This window comes from Parasteatoda tepidariorum, chromosome 8 (genome assembly GCF_982258835.1).
Source record: "Parasteatoda tepidariorum strain Cologne lab strain chromosome 8, Ptep-v5.0, whole genome shotgun sequence".
NCBI classification, from domain to species: Eukaryota; Metazoa; Arthropoda; class Arachnida; order Araneae; family Theridiidae; genus Parasteatoda; species Parasteatoda tepidariorum.
Window position 1 is genome coordinate 24,784,945 of NC_141762.1, and position 16,451 is coordinate 24,801,395.

The 16,451-nt window shown below is 30.5% G+C and overlaps 2 protein-coding genes across 4 annotated transcripts in view; one reads left to right on the top strand and one right to left on the bottom strand.

Annotated features, from left to right (window-relative positions):
- Positions 1 to 16,451, top strand: part of LOC107447180 (protein Wnt-5b-like) — a 415,322-nt gene that overhangs the window by 149,878 nt on the left and 248,993 nt on the right. For 2 of the 3 annotated variants that reach the window (XM_087168936.1, XM_087168938.1), the window contains exon 2: positions 3,773 to 3,798. The exons of the other annotated variant lie outside the window; for it this stretch is intronic. The gene's annotated coding sequence lies outside the window, so the exon portion shown is untranslated. The remainder of the gene's footprint in view (positions 1 to 3,772; positions 3,799 to 16,451) is intronic. 3 annotated transcript variants of the gene reach the window in all.
- Ppa (F-box and leucine rich repeat protein partner of paired) overlaps positions 5,742 to 16,451 on the bottom strand; it is a 51,680-nt gene continuing 40,970 nt past the window's right edge. Inside the window, exon 2 of the transcript XR_011636727.2 lies at positions 5,742 to 5,756. The gene's annotated coding sequence lies outside the window, so the exon portion shown is untranslated. The remainder of the gene's footprint in view (positions 5,757 to 16,451) is intronic.

Genomic DNA, 16,451 nt, shown 5'->3' on the forward strand with positions numbered 1-16,451 from the left:
CTGAATTATAAATAAATAATTTTAATTGATTTGTAAATAAATTATTTTAACAAAATAAACATTGCTGACTTCCGATCGAAAGTTTGAGCCCCTAATGTTAATTTCTTTTTTGGAGCACTTCGCTTTATCTCAGAAACTATTCATATGAATCTAATATTTTATGTACACAAATATAAGACTCGTCTATCCAAAGATGCTATTAATACAATAATTTTTATTAATTATTTTTAAACTTTTATTATTTAATTTTCTAATTATCGAAATAATTTTGAAATGCCATTTATGAAATTTTTACAATAATATTTACTTAAAGTTTTCACACAAAATACAAAATTTAAGCTCAATCGGTCGAAAAGGTCTAAGAATAGTTAAAATTTAAAAATGTAAAATTTTTTTAACTGAGGAAATATTTAATCAATTTCGCTCAAATTTTGTATTTGACAACTTAAGTTACACATTTTTAAATGATGCTAACATCATCATAATTCAAAATTCTTTTTTTCTCTACATAAATAGATTAATAATAAAGAAAAATAATTTTTTGTGGAATTCTGTTTGCAAATACAAAATCTGAATTAAATTGGCATTTTGGTAGTCAAGAATTCAAATTTGTCAAACAATACACGATTATTCAAAGGAAGTACACTTTTATATCCGACTTCATAAATGAATTAATAGTTAGCATAAGCATGTTTAAAATCAAAATTTCGAAAGTGGTACTTAGTAAGAAAAGATCCGATAAGGAGAATTAAAGTTTTTTAGGGTGATATATGTATATTTTTTTAGTTCATAATACATTTAAAAGAATATAATTTTATCAGTTTTCATGAATCACAATTGACGAGTTGGTAGTCTTTGAATTAAAAACAAATAAAATATTTTTAAAAATTTTTTAAAAAAATTCATTTTAAATCATTTTATACAAAACTTCCGTTTATTAATTCACTTTAAAGGAAAATTCTAAATTTTATTATTATATACAAACTAATTCTGTTGTTATTACCTCGCGGATGACGGTTGACAACAAATAAAAAAAAATTTAAAAAAATTTTAACTTATTTTAAGAATATGCTGTTTGTACGATTATCCTTACTCTGGGGAGTCAATTAATGAAACTTTATAGTTTGAAAAAATTTATTATAATCTAAAAAAATTATACCTTTTTGAAGAAATTAATATTTTTTATAATATGCAAATTAATAAGTGTTCAAAAAATTGAACTTATTTTGAATTTAGAAAGAATGAATGAAAAGTCATATAAAAGGCTTAATAATATTTTAAAAACTATCTCTTTTAACAAATCTCCTTTAAAACTATCTCCTTAATCAAATAATTGTTGAAGTGCTTTTTGGTGAAACTTTTATTGTTTAATGAAATCGAACAATTTAAGAATTCGTTACAATTTACACAATTCCATTAAAACAATCAGCAAAAGTCATTTGATTCGATAACAATTAAGTAGATAGTAACAATTTCATATAAACAAATAACCATAAAAAAGCGTTTAATTCTATAAGAAGAATTAAATAGTTACTAGTAGCAGATTTAGGAACAAAAATTAACTTCACGAGGGCAGTTAATTATAGTAACACGTTTTTAAATGGTTTAATTGTTAAAACAATAAAAACTTTTATCTAAAATAATCAGTTTCAAAAATTTTTTGAAGGCAGACAACTTTCAAAATATTATTATATACTTTTATATGACTTTTCATTCATTAAAATATCATTAGAAATTAATAATTCGCTTGGTAAATAACAGTAAAAAATGTGACAGTAAAATCAGTTTAAAAAAACATAAAATAAAGTGATTTTCATCTATACATAATAATAAACGCGGCTGTGTGTGTGTCTGTCTGTCTGTAATCACAATATATCGCCCCAGAAGCCTCGCCAAGGCACGAAACTCGGCCCATAATTGTGTTTTGACATAATGAAGAAGTATTTTTTTTCTTTTTCAAAAATTTTGATTAGTTATTTAGTTATCAGTCATTTTGTAAGCCTATGCTTTTCGTCTGCTTTTTCGTCTTCAAAGAGCCATATTCAAAAAACTATTAAAAAATGCATATACTTTTCCCCACTCTTATAAATGTATGCTAATGCGAACCTCACAATTGAAATATTAATTTTCGACAACTTAAACCAATAATATACGAAGGAATTAATAATTTAATTGTAAAGTTCGCATTAGTTTACATTTATTAAAGTGGAGAAAAGTTTAACTTCTGTATTAAAAATGTGGCAACATATTCGATACGTAAATAGAACGCTTCGCTTTGATATATTTGTCGCTGTTCATAATTGTTATAATAAGTTTTTCTTCTTCTTTCCACGCTCTATTTTTTTTTTCTTAAGCGAAGACGATAATTTTTATAGCGATATTGTAGTACTTTGTACAACTAAAAATTCTTTTCACAACACTTTAAAAATATTTACTTTATTTTCTTTATATATACAGAGAACAGTCGGCAAAGAATTCGATTAGGTTGAAAAACATTTCGCTAAAAAGGAACGAATTCCAAAAGAAAAAATAAACAACTTAAAGAATAAAAATGCTGATTCCAGCCAATTTTTTGAAAGTTAACTTAGAAAAAACAAACCAAACGATGTTAAATAACAAACCAAACGATGTTAACAAAATGACGTAGAAAGCGCAACTAGATCAAAATTATACAAGCACAACTAGATCAAATTATAATACCTGAGTGCTTGACGTAACAGATATAGAAATAGAATTTGATACCACAAAAAATTATATAGAAATAGAAATTGATACCATAAAAAATTTATTCGTTTTCGTGTTCTTTTCATGTATTTAGCATTTTAGTTTTTTTTTTCTTAAGCGTTGTAGCTATATAATTTCAAACATCCTCAAGAGCTATAACACATCTGCAGCAGAACTGGATATGAAGACAAAATTGCTGGACAGGAACACTTTAATTGTCCACTAATCTTCAGATTTCCGGCTATGTTTTAAAAAATTTTATTTGTGAAAACCTTTAGCTTGGCGGACAGCTGGGCGCCTTTGGCGGCTAGTTATAAATAAAGTGAAGATAATTATAAAAATTTACGTAGCAATAATTTTAATTTTTTTTAGTTATAAATAATCTGTTGAACTATTTGATTGCGATGGAGCCTTCAAAGTACAGCGTTAAACTAGTTGCAAAGTTTTCTGCTATCGAATGCAACTCACCAAATGGTATTAGAGAATTTCTACGAAATGTTTGCCTTACATCACCCATAACGCTACCCCTAACGTTACTTATTTTATTGCATATATTTTCCACTCCCCAGCGATTTGTGGAGAAATTTTCTCGCATGCACAATGAAGCTTAAAAAGCATTTAGGGAAACTGTAACTTTTGCTAAATCTCTATTTTGTCCCTTTTTTTCCTCAAGATGTCAAACACTTATGAGGTTAAGTATTAATGTAGCAAATGGTAAAAATGGTAACCCTGTCTCCAAAATGTAGCAAATGGTAAAATCCATTGAAATCAAATCTGGTGAATAAGGCGGTTATTCTCAGGAAAATGTGTATTGCACCATTTTTGAGTATCTTATCTCTGTGCGCTGAAATAGAATCCTGATGGAAGATCCATGCTATGATCATTATCAAATATGAGTTATCTATTAAAATATTTGGTTTCAAATGTTGTCCAAGTCTTTTCTTGTAACCCTGCATAGCATAATTCTTTTATTCTTTAATATTTTATTGCTTCAGAATGTATACTTATGGCGAAGCGAAATTTTATACTTCCTTTTATTTATTTTTAGGATATCAAAACAATAAGACTTTACAGGTAAGAAAATTATAAATTCTACACCATTTAATACCATGTCTTTACGTACAATTTAGTTACACCCTTGTGCAAATTAATTTAAACAAACTTTTTTTTTCGTGTTTTTTAAAGAAGATGTTTTGGGGTTGTTTCGGTTACAATGGGGTTGGACCTTTGCAGCCTATTGACGGTATGATGCGTTCTGAGCAGTACATTACTATTCTGGGTAAAAAAGTTGTTCCAGAGTGGAAGAAACGATACCCTGATGGAACAGGGATTTTTCAACAGGATTTAGCTCCTTGCCATACGTCCAAAATTGTCAAGAAATTCATGTCTGAGAATCAAATTGAGAGGTTGGAATGGCCAGGGAACTCTCCGGATATCAACCCAATTGAGAATCTCTGGGCCATATGCAAGAATCGCCTATTAAATATGGACTGTACAACTATGGAGAAGCTAATCACGGTGTTAATTCATGTGTGGTACAAGGACACAAATATTATAAATGACTGTAAAAAATTAGTGGGATCCATACCGAATCGTGTCCAAATGTTAATAAAGTGTCGTGGAGATCATATTATGTACTAAAAATTTTTGAGTTTGTATAAATTTAAATAAAATAGCATTTTCTCTTAGTTTTCTGAATTTATTGAGTTTGTTTCAATTAATTTGCACAAGGGTGTAACTGTTTTCTTCTATTTCTTCTTGACCATGTTGTTTTTAATGACACTTGGATAAGACACGCGCGCGATGGCCCTTCATTGGCTTTAGGAAGAAGCACATTTCATTGGACAAAAAAGAACTGCTTTAGTTAAAGTGAGACTTTGCTTAGAAACCCCCCCACCCCCAAAAAAAGATGGTAATCTTAGAGGAGTAAGATGGTAACAGCACTCATTCAAGTAGCCATTTCATAATTTAGAAATAGATCTGAAGGAGGAGGAAATTTTCTCCAGATCCAGGTACCCCAAGAGGTGTAGAGGATCGAATCTAGCTCCCTCTGGACCAAAGTCCAATGTTCTAGCCATTGGGCTACCACGGCTCTTTCTTGAACATTGCTTACTTTAACGTCAGTCGTGTTAACTTTTACGTAGTATTCATTTCATATTCAGCCCAATGTTAGGCATCAAATCCGCTTAATTCCAGCTATCTTAAATATGAAACATGGAAGGAAAAATTATGATGTTTGAGCACATGATATCTTGGCATTGTGTTTTGCATATAATTAGGGCCCTGTAAACTATGTGAAAAATCACACTTTGCATTTTTTCTTTGTTTTAATTACAATTTTTCAATTATTACAGTAAAAACTTTAACTAAATTATCTTATATCCATATTCAACATCACAGCAATTAAAGTTAAGTAAAGTGTGAATATTCCTTCAAACTTCATCTTTTTTTTCGTAATAATTTGGTTGTAACAGGTTTCATCTCTTTTACAATCTACTGGAATAGGCAGCACAGAGGACACTTAATTGTAAGTCTTTTTTCTTATTTTATAAACGGCGTTAAACAGCCAATCCAATCCTGAACTTACGACTATCACTGTTCAACTCCATCGACTTGTATTTTTGAATCAATGCAGAAGACAACAAAACTCCGGAATCAAGCATTGGAAAAAACTAGTCTTCATAGAAGACTTTTGATGGAGTTAACCAGCATTTGGGTTACATGGAGAGGAAAAACACGGAAACTTCCCACGGTTAGTCTGACGGCAAGTGGAATCTAATCCATGATCCATCTACCACTAAGGATATTTTACGTCATAACAGTAGTTGGTGTGAGCCGAGAGTAGTATTCCTATCGACCAGCACCTGGTGAGATTCGAAACTGGATTACCTCATAGGGAGGCGAACTCTCTATCTCCAGAGCCATCGCGGTTCTTTTGTAAGTTCTGGAAATTTTATTTAGACCACCTTCTAATATCCATGAATACAGCTTGGATGAAGTACAACTTAGAACATTCCATGCATCTCCAAGTCCTGAAATACGTAAAAAAACGTATTACCACGGAATCTATATTAAATAACTATATTATTAACAAAGCAAATAATAACATCAGTAGTACATAGCACCAAAATTAATTAAGCATCACTGGTGTCAATAATATTGGGTGATTTTTGTACAGCTTTCCGAATGGAACAATATATATATCTTTCTTTAACGCTGCTTTTCGAAGTTCTGTCTCCAAGGAAAATAAAAAAGCTATATTTTAAGCTACTAACAATTGAAGCAATTTCAAACCATATATGTAATCTTTCTGTGAAGGATTATTTGGGCTTTAGAACAGACAAATAAGTTGAATATTTTAAAAGCTATTAAACTTTTTGAAAAATTGTCAATTTGGCGACACTTTTTCACCTAGATAAAATTATCAAAATTACTGCCGTATTCTCAGTTTTTGCAAATTTTTATGAGCCCAGGTAATGCAGCATTGGATTAAGTTTTTAAGTATTAAAAAATTAGACCACGAACTCTTTTCATTTTCATGAAACTGTGACTTTTCTCCATATTGACTTTTTGCGCCATTTTCAAAAGAAGCGTACACAGCGCTGTCTTTAGCAATATTATATATATTCTTTGTCTTCAGATTGGCTAAAACTGGACCTAACAGTCATGAGTAACAGTTGTAAACTCAGAAAAACAGTCTCTTAACAGTCTTCGAAAAACAGTCTTTTAATATATTCTTCGTATGCAGTATACAACAAACATTTTGCTGAACAATAAAAGTTGTTCTGATAGTCGGTGATAATACGGTTTTCTTCTTTTAAATTATGCTGCTTATTTAAAATTATTTAAATTTTGCGGATTTATAAAAATTCTTTAAACTATGCGGCTTACTTACTTAAAATAAAATTTAAAAAATAAACTTATTTTAGCAATTCTAAAATTATGCAATTGCACAATTTATAGGACCCTATTTGTGGCGAAAGCGATAATAAAAATACGCTACGAAAGCGATAATAAAAAAAAAAGCTACGTTTTATTTTTTGTTAAGACAATAAAAAAATATACTATCAAATAATGCTTTGAAGAAATATTTCTTATAATGATGTTAAATAAAATTGATCCATTTCTTTTATCGATAATAAAATAGTCGTTTGTTTTTTGAATTCCAAACAATTTTATCATTGAACTGCAAAAAAGAAAATTTATCATTATTTTCATAAAATAACCATAAATTAAATAATAATCGAAATAATCATAAATATGATAAATAAGTATATTTATCATAAAATAAAATAAATGTGGTTTATGTTTTTATCAGCAAAGGTAATTTTGACTTGATTTGAGTTCTTATAATTTTATATTTAACTTGATTTAAGAATTTATTATTATCCAGGAAGCTGAATTTTCCAATTATGGTAGCCAAAACTTGATTTATGTGCTCTATACGGTTGCTATTAGAATATGGTTTAAGAGCTCAACAATATTTAACATAAAGTTAATTTTTAACATAGATCATTCATACAAATATAACATAAAATACAAGAGTTATTACAATTTGGGGCTGTTGTAAATTTCTTGCATCTATAAAAATATCCTAATACTTTTAAAAGGATTAATCTTTTGTTAAAAAAATCGCTAATTGGGAAAGATTTTTGCTTTTAAAAGAAAATAATTAAAATTAATAAATAATTCTCAATTTTTGTAAATTCTTTTGAGCCCTAACAATTTTGGAATTTTTCAAATTGAAATTTAGATAATAAATATTTTCCTTTGTTTAAATGGATTTTTCAAATAAAATTGTTATTTTTTAAATGAAATTGTTGTTCAATAAAATTGATCTATTAAAATTGATCTTTTATCGATAATTAAACATGCTTTCATTTTTTTTTAATTTTAAACAATGTAATCAATAAACTGAAAAACAGTAAACAGATAATTCTCAATTATTGTAAATTATTTTGAGCCCCAAACAATGCTATTTTGGAATTTTCAAAAATTTAAAATCTAGATAATAAAGTTTCATTTTTTTTAAAAAAGAATGGAATTTTTTTTTATTGAAAAGCAGAACAAATTGCATTATCAGCGGAAAGCAATCACAGATACAAAGCAGTTAATGAAACAGTTATGAACTGTTACGGGTCTACAACAGTTATACAGGTTAGTATAAGATTAATTTGATTATTTTAATTCAAACAGATTTTAAATATCTAGAATTAATCAATAGAACAACAATATATTTAATTGAAATCAAAATAACAATCAATTTCTTTTGCCAAATTATAGAGAAGAAACAAAAAAACAGAACTTATCTGGCAAAATAAATAAATATATCTAATTTGAATACCGAATCGAAATAATAGTTTAAATAAACATTTATTATTATTCAGCCAGGTGAAGAATTTAAACAAAACGATAATTTACAAAACCATTAATATTTTTCAAAATCGCATTTCTTCACCTGCAAAAACCATTAAAAAACAATCATTAATCGCTGGATAATAAACTATAATTTGGAGGTTGCAAACAGTAGCAGAAAGTACTTTTCGTAAATATCTATCATTGCATGCTGCCAAAAAATCGATTGAAAAAAAAAAAAGAAGAATTTAATGAAACTTCAAGGCATTAAATACAGTGATAAGCACCTTAATTAGCATTCACACTAAACTGTTGAAGAAGGCGTGGTTTTGTAACTTGTATTTAGATCTTTCTTACCCAGTCGCACTGTCTGCTTCGAAATAATGCACGATTAGCATATTTATTTGCAAACTGCGGTTTTTAACTACATTAAGGGTGGGCATTGCATTTTAAGTAAATAACTTGCGTAACTGTATTTCAGCAGATGTTTTAAAGGGAGAAATAAAGTAGGATTTAATTGCATCATACTATTTTTAATAATTTGTGTTTGACAATATTTTAGTTTAAAACTTGTATTTTGTTTTATATTTTAAATAAATAACCTATGCACGGGTCGCATTCATTTCATCGACAATCACTTCATCGACACACCATTTCATCGACACCACTTCATCGACAGGCCGTTTCATCGACTACGTCATTTCGTCGACAGGCCGTTTCCTCGACAGGGTTGTTTCGTCGACAGGCCATTTCGTCGACAGGGTCATTTCGTCGACAGGGTCATTTCGTCGACAGGGTCATTTCGTCGACAAGTCATTTCGTCGACAGGGTCATTTCGTCGACAAGTCATTCCGTCGACAGGGTCATTTCGTCGACAAGTCATTTCGTCGACAGGGTCATTTCGTCGACAGGGTCTTTTCGTCGACAAGTCATTTCATCGACAGGGTCATTTCGTCGATAAGTCATTTAGTCGACAGGATCATTTCATCGACAAGTCATTTCGTCGACAGGGTCATTTCATCGATATGATCGTTTCATCGACAGGGTCATTTTATCGACAAATCATTTCGTCGACAGGGTTATTTTGTCGACAGGGTCATTTCGTTGACAAGTCATTTCGTCGACAGGGTAGTTTTGTCGACAGGGTCATTTCGTCGACAGGGTCATTTTGTCGACAGGGTCATTTCGTCGACAGGCCGTTTCGTCAACAGGTCATTTCGTCGACAAGTCATTTCGTCGACATGATCGTTTCCTCGACAGGGTCATTTCATCGACAAATCATTTCGTCGACAGGGTTATTTTGTCGACAGGGTCATTTCTTTGACAAGTCATCTCGTCGACAGGGTAGTTTTGTCGACAGGGTCATTTCGTCGACAGGGTTATTTTGTCGACAGGGTCATTTTGTCGACAGGGTCATTTTGTCGACAGGGTCATTTTGTCGACAGTGGTCATTTCGTCGATAATATTAAGAGAAGGTTATTTTGTAGGCAAAGTCATGCGTAATTTTGAAACTAATCTTATGATTCTTTTACAATAGACGTTATGCCCCTTGTACTTTTTTGTAATTTAGTATATTTCTGATGAAATTTTTTAAGCCTAGCCTGATGCAAAATCTTTATAGTATGTTGAAGTTGCCGGACAAAAGCCTTTCATTTGAAAATTGCCTACTCCTCTATTCACATCACGTTGCAAAAACGAAACATTAATTGTATTTTACACATTTAAGTTGTATATTACACAATTTTTTTTCTAATCATATTTAACACATTTGTTTCTAAGATTAATTTTTAATGTACATTATTGTAGATTATCATCGCAAAAGCAATTGCAACAACTAAAATTTTCTGTCGATAAAAACGAAAATTATACTTATATAACGTTTCCCCGCAATGAGTAAAACGCATTAATACAGTTTAAAATCTTGTCCAAAAAAGAAAAAGAGAAGGCAAAGGAACTAACTTTTGCAATGATAACAATGGTGATGTTTGCAAAGAATTTAATCCGAAAAACACAAACCTTTTAGATAGTTAGCTAGTAAGATTACTTCTTGTTTTATCAAAAATTTATATATTCCCTGTGTTTAGATATTTATTTTTTTCAAGCTCAGTTGATTTTTTTTCATATGCAAGTAATCGTTAATTTTGTTACTATTGACATATTAATAAAATTTTCTTACATGAAATTTCAATATTTATATATTTTCTCTTTAAAAGAAAGATCGATATAGGAAAAAAACAGACTGAGTTGTATGAGTGGCTATTACGAAGGTTGGAGAGCGAAGTGAGCAACGGGCTGAACTTCCTAGTATAAAAATCTTGGGGAAAAAATGCATGAGGGGAAAAATAAAATGAAAATCCAACTTGGAAAACATATTGGGAAATAATGTTGATAAAATTTTTTGTTCTAATCCTCTTCCTCATGTCTTTGTCAGCTATTCTGCTGAGGAGGGAAGTTTCTGACAATTCTTGTGAAATTTAAATGAAATATTATTTGAAACAAAAATCTTGTTCTCGCATTTCCAGTTTATTTTATTTCTTATTTAATTAATTATTTATAACGTTTTGGCGTTTAATAGTTTGATATGTATTTTATCCTATATGTTCCCTAAGCATTTATAAGTTTTTTTACCTTATAAAATAAACTTCGTTAATGTAAAAAAAACTCACAATGATTCCACATCCTCGGTATGCGATGCAATCGAAATGATATAAAAAATGGTTCTAAATCAGAGGAGGGGAGGAAACCTGTCTAATTGGTTTTTATGATCTAAAACATTTGGGAAAAAAACGCAATTTACTACGATATAACAAATAAATTGACTTTTGAGTTTATAATTGAGGAGAGTTATCTATATACATCTGATTTTATTCTCATTAATGTTTTATTAAAATAAGTTTAGCAAACTTGTTTTTTTACTCAAATATTAAAATGTTTTTCTTTTCGATTTGCAAGAGAATAAAAATTTATTTAAATTAATAAAATTTGCAATGAGAGTATATATTTTAAAGGCGAGCAATAGGTCCTTTAAAAAGTGTAAATGGAAATGTTTTTAAATATCATGTTTCATATGTGTCCTGATAAAGAAATGTGAATTTTTGTTACCAAAACGAAAAAAGTGGAATTTTGAATGTTGATAGAATATTTTGTGAAATTTTGCCCTTGTGGTTTTTGCTATGCATGAAAATTTTTATAAATTGTTTTTCTCATTTGTAGTCTATTGAACAAACTTGATATTTTAAATACATATGCATTTTTTATTTTCATTTTTTCTGCATTTTAGTTTTGAGTCTCCTGGCTTGTTCAGGCAGAAAATAATCAAAATTTTGATTGGCGATAAGTCGTGCTAATAGTGGTCAGTAAGCGTTTGAAAATTGTGTTTTCATCCTGTGTAGAAAATCAGTTAAAAATTTCAGCAATTATACTAGTAAAAATTTGGTCAAATTTTAATTGCAAGATTTTTTTTTTCTTTTTTGTAGAGTAGGAGTTATTTATTCTTACGTTTAAATTCCAAGCTTGACTTTTTGTTAATTTTCTTTTAAGCAAAATGTGTCTAATTTAAATCCTGCAAATAAAAAATGAATTAATTCATCATTTACTTACTACTATTATTATTCTTATTAAATTATACTATTATTATTTAATTATAATAATAGTATAATTCAAAAATAGTATAATTTGATAGTATTAGATTAGAATTGAATAATTAATACTATTATTAAATTCACTATTCATAGAAAAAACATATTTTGTGAAGACCAAACACTAACAGGCTTGCAACGTTACGCCCGTGCTTCTAAACAATTTTGGTAAGGTGAGTAGCACTTTAAATATTGTGGGAATCTACAACCGCCTCGGTAAATACCTAAACATCAAGTTTGTGTTCCTATTGTTCTTCGAAATCTCTAATAGTAGTAACAAGAATCAATTCGATTGTTCGAATACGCATATTCCTGTCCTAATGTTAAAGATGCTGAACAAAAAGTTTAAATTGCAATTAAAGTGAACATTAAGAAATTACTTTTCCATCATAAAGAACCTAGAATTTATTTTCTACTTACGCAGATATAATAATTAGGTCTATGATTATTTTCATTTCTGTGAGAATTCGACTGATGTCTATGTTTTTGTTAAAATTTATGTAAAAATGTTGAAAATTTTTACAGCAATAAATTTAGCTTTCCTCTCCTTGAAATAGTGTCTAAATTTTCATTGTAATCTATATATATATTTCTCTTACACGGTGACAAAAAAAAACCTCATTACAACTCCCCGAATGGCAACGTTAGAAAATCTACCTATGATTGCCGCTGAAAATGTCACATGCCAAATCTAGCTCAGATGGCTCAACATATAGCGCTTTCAAAAACGAAAACTGAAATAACCAGCGATAGCATAAGCTAGGCAGAAGTGAGTAGTCTTTGTCGATAGATCTCTATTTTAGTATTTTGTCGAAAGCGCTTTTTTCACGAATTTATATATTACGAATTTATTTGATGATTTTTGATTTATATCACGAATTTATTTCTTTTACTAGAATTTATTTGTTTATAGGTTTTTCCATTGCAATTCACTTATTTCAATTTTTAATAGACTTAATTATAGCCAAAATTTTAACCTTTTTAAAGAGATATCAGTTTTAGAAATTTTATCTTAAGATTTTATACTATAGCACATTTCTAATAGGTTTAACGAATTACATGTCATTTATTTGAATTCAAATTTATTTTAATGACTTAGTATTTACTAAAAAGATGCAATTTTTTTAAAAAGAAGTTGTTATATGGATTTGAATGATTGTTTTGAATTCTTAGAATTTTGTGCATTTGCAATGTACCTAAGTTAGTAGCGAGCGAAGCGAGCTTGGCTTGCGAAGCAAACCATATACGATTTCGTAGCAATTTTCGGGGGTTGGCTAGCATTAGCGAGCAGGGGGCGCAGCCCACTAGTATATTTTTATTACTTTTAATTCTAAAAATATATTTTATTAATTTGATTTGATATTAAAAACAATTTGATAGTTAACGTCACACTATATTAACTGTAACCACGGTCCGGATATCATGCTTGGTAATGTTCTGAAGACAATCCTTACCTGTCCTAAAAATAAGTGTTGCAACGTGATGTGAATAGAGGAGTAGGCAATTTTCAAATGAAAGGCTTTTGTCCGGCAACTTCAACATACTATTAAGATTTTGCATCAGGCTAGGCTTAAAAAATTTCATCAGAAATATACTAAATTACAAAAAAGTACAAGGGGCATAACGTCTATTGTAAAAGAATCATAAGATTAGTTTCAAAATTACGCATGACTTTGCCTACAAAATAACCTTCTCTTAATATTATCGACGAAATGACCACTGTTGACAAAATGACCCTGTCGACAAAATGACCCTGTCAATGAAAAGACCCTGTCGACGAAATGACTTGTCGACGAAATGACCCTGTCGACGAAATCACTTGTCGACGAAATGACCCTGTCGACGAAATGACCCTGTCGACGAAATGACTTGTCGACGAAATGACCCTGTCGACGAAATGACCCTGTCGACGAAATGACTTGTCGACGAAATGACCCTGTCGACGAAATGACTTGTCGACGAAATGACTTGTCGACGAAATGACCCTGTCGACGAAATGACCCTGTCGACGAAATGACTTGTCGACGAAATGACCCTGTCGACGAAATGGCCTGTCGACGAAACAACCCTGTCGAGGAAACGGCCTGTCGACGAAATGACCTAGTCGATGAAATGGCCTGTCGATGAAGTGGTGTAGATGAAATGGCATGTCGATGAAGTGATTGTCGATGAAATGAACCAGACCCCCTATGCACACATAATCACTAAAGTGTTGATATCAACAGATTATCTAGCTAAACGGCTGGCTGATTAATTAGAGTAATCAGTTAAAGTGCCAATTTTTTTTTTTTCATTTTTCAAATCCATGGTAATTTGGAAAATTATCTAGATAATTTGAAAAATTAATACCTAGATAATCTGCACAGTGCTTATTAGGCACTACAGAAGATTTTTGGAGGTCCAAGATCATCCAATCCCGAAGAATTTTAATCTTAATCCTAGATACAAAGGATTACTTAGAGCACGAGTCCACCTGAGCCCGAGATATACATCGGATTATTTTTCCTTCCTTAGTATGAGAATAACTAATCTTTAAAATTATACATTAAAAAGGAAGGGATTTATAATAGGCGAAATTCATGTGACATTAAAAAAAAAGGGGGGGGGGAGTTCTACGCTTCTGTTAGAACGTATTTTTACAGACAAGAATTGCGATATACTGGAAGGCTGAGTCATGATGGCTCATGGGATAGAGCGCTCGCCTTCCAAAGAGGTGAACCGGGTTCGAATCCCAGCGATGGCTGGTCGATACGAATTCCACATCCGCCTTGCACCGACTGCAGTGCTGACTTAAAATATCCTCAGTGGTAGACGGATCATGGGTAGAGTCCCCTTGCCTTCGGGATAACCGTGGTAGGTTTTCGTGGTTTTCCTCTACATGTAACGCAAATGTGGCTTAGTTCCATTAAAAAGTCCTCCACGAAGGCAAATTTCTCCCAATACTTGATTCAGGAGTTCCCTCGTCTTCTGGATCGGGTTCAAAATTACAAGGCTACGGAGTTAAACATTAGAAGTCGTAAGCCCAAAAAATTCAGTCATCGTCATTCAGTCATCAATCATTCAATCATTCAGTCGACGGTTATAAAATACTTGGAGGCTTAGCCTCTGCTCGCTAACGTTTGCCAACCCCCAAAGGCTGCTCGCACATTATTCACGATACATAGAATATTATTTTTAACTACCAGACAAAATATAAGCTCTCACTGTGTTAATTGACCGTCGTAAGTTCGCCACACTGCATTTCGGTCACGTCAACCAGTCAATGAACTACGTCTAACGTCTGGTATAATACCGACTTCCAAACTGACTAAAAAAAAGAAAATTTTTAAAAAAAAATTGAAATCTTAAGCTAAACATTTTAATCTTAAGCCTTACTGAATCATAAGGCCCAAACAGAAGTAGCAGATATAAAATTTTTTATACCTTATAAATTTTACACTTTTTATACATATTTACTGAACCAAAGCATACGCCCGAGCTCGGTCTAAGCCCATCTCATCGCCACTAGGCACTCGTTAAATTAAAAATAAGATCTTCGCTAGAACAACAACAGCAACGTTTCTGTACACTTGAACTAACATGATACGAAACACCCTCAATTTTCAATGGACAATCGAATTGATTTTCATGTTTACAGTCTCACCTTTCTCCTAAATGATTCGACAGATTTCGATAAACTTATTGTATTTACCTTGCTTAAATATCAACGTTATTTATTTTTTTCTATCTAAAAATCAAGTTAATCAAACAATCAATACATTAGTTGATAGAATTCATCACCAATCATTTTAAAATCTGTAACACAAAGATTCAAACGGTTTAAACTACTATTACAATTAAGGAAATCAACGTAATGTCGTTTGTTTATTTAACAAGATCTAAGGAATTAATTCATAAAATACAATCAACAAATTAGTTGATAAAATGAGTGAAAAAAACTTTTGAAATTTACAGTTAACCCGAAGCCCTTACTGCACGCACCTAGGTAAAATTAAGTAGTTATACCTCGTTACCTTAGTCACTGCCACGAGTTCAGACGAATGGCTAGGGGAGTTCTTACTTTAGACAAACTATAGTTAATCTTCAGAATTGCTAGGTCAGCGGTTCCAATTTTTTTCAGCCACGGAACCCTAAACGATCGAAATTCTTTTGATGGAACCCAGACTTCTAAAAAACGTTCATTACCAGTAAATATGCAAACGAAAAAAAAAAATTCATTCTGAAATATTTAATGTGAATGAAATCTGTACATTGTTTCATGAATAAGTCTTAAAATTGGATTTCATGTTAGGCAGTTGAATTCGCAAGTCGGCACGAGGCTACATTTTTTGCTGTAGAAGTTAAATCTAGTAGTTTTCGCCGTTGAAATTGAATAAAATAAGCTGAATTATAAATTTTGAAAACGATCTGTTATAAATTGGGAGAGAATGGTTTTTAGAGAAAAATAATTTTTAATTTTTGAATTTGCTAATTGAATAAACTAAGCTGAATTATAAATTTTGAAAACGATCTGTTATAAATTGAATAAAATAAGAAAATTCAAAAATTAAAAATTATTTTTTTTCTAATAGCCATTCTCACAAAGTTCGATGAGCAATATAGAACACTGACGCAATTATTTGTAAATGCATATCGTTTAGCAATTTATTTAATGTATTGGAAAAAATATTTTAAAAAATTTCCTATTTTAATTTTATTGCAATTTTTCATAAATAATTTTATAAAAACAACCTT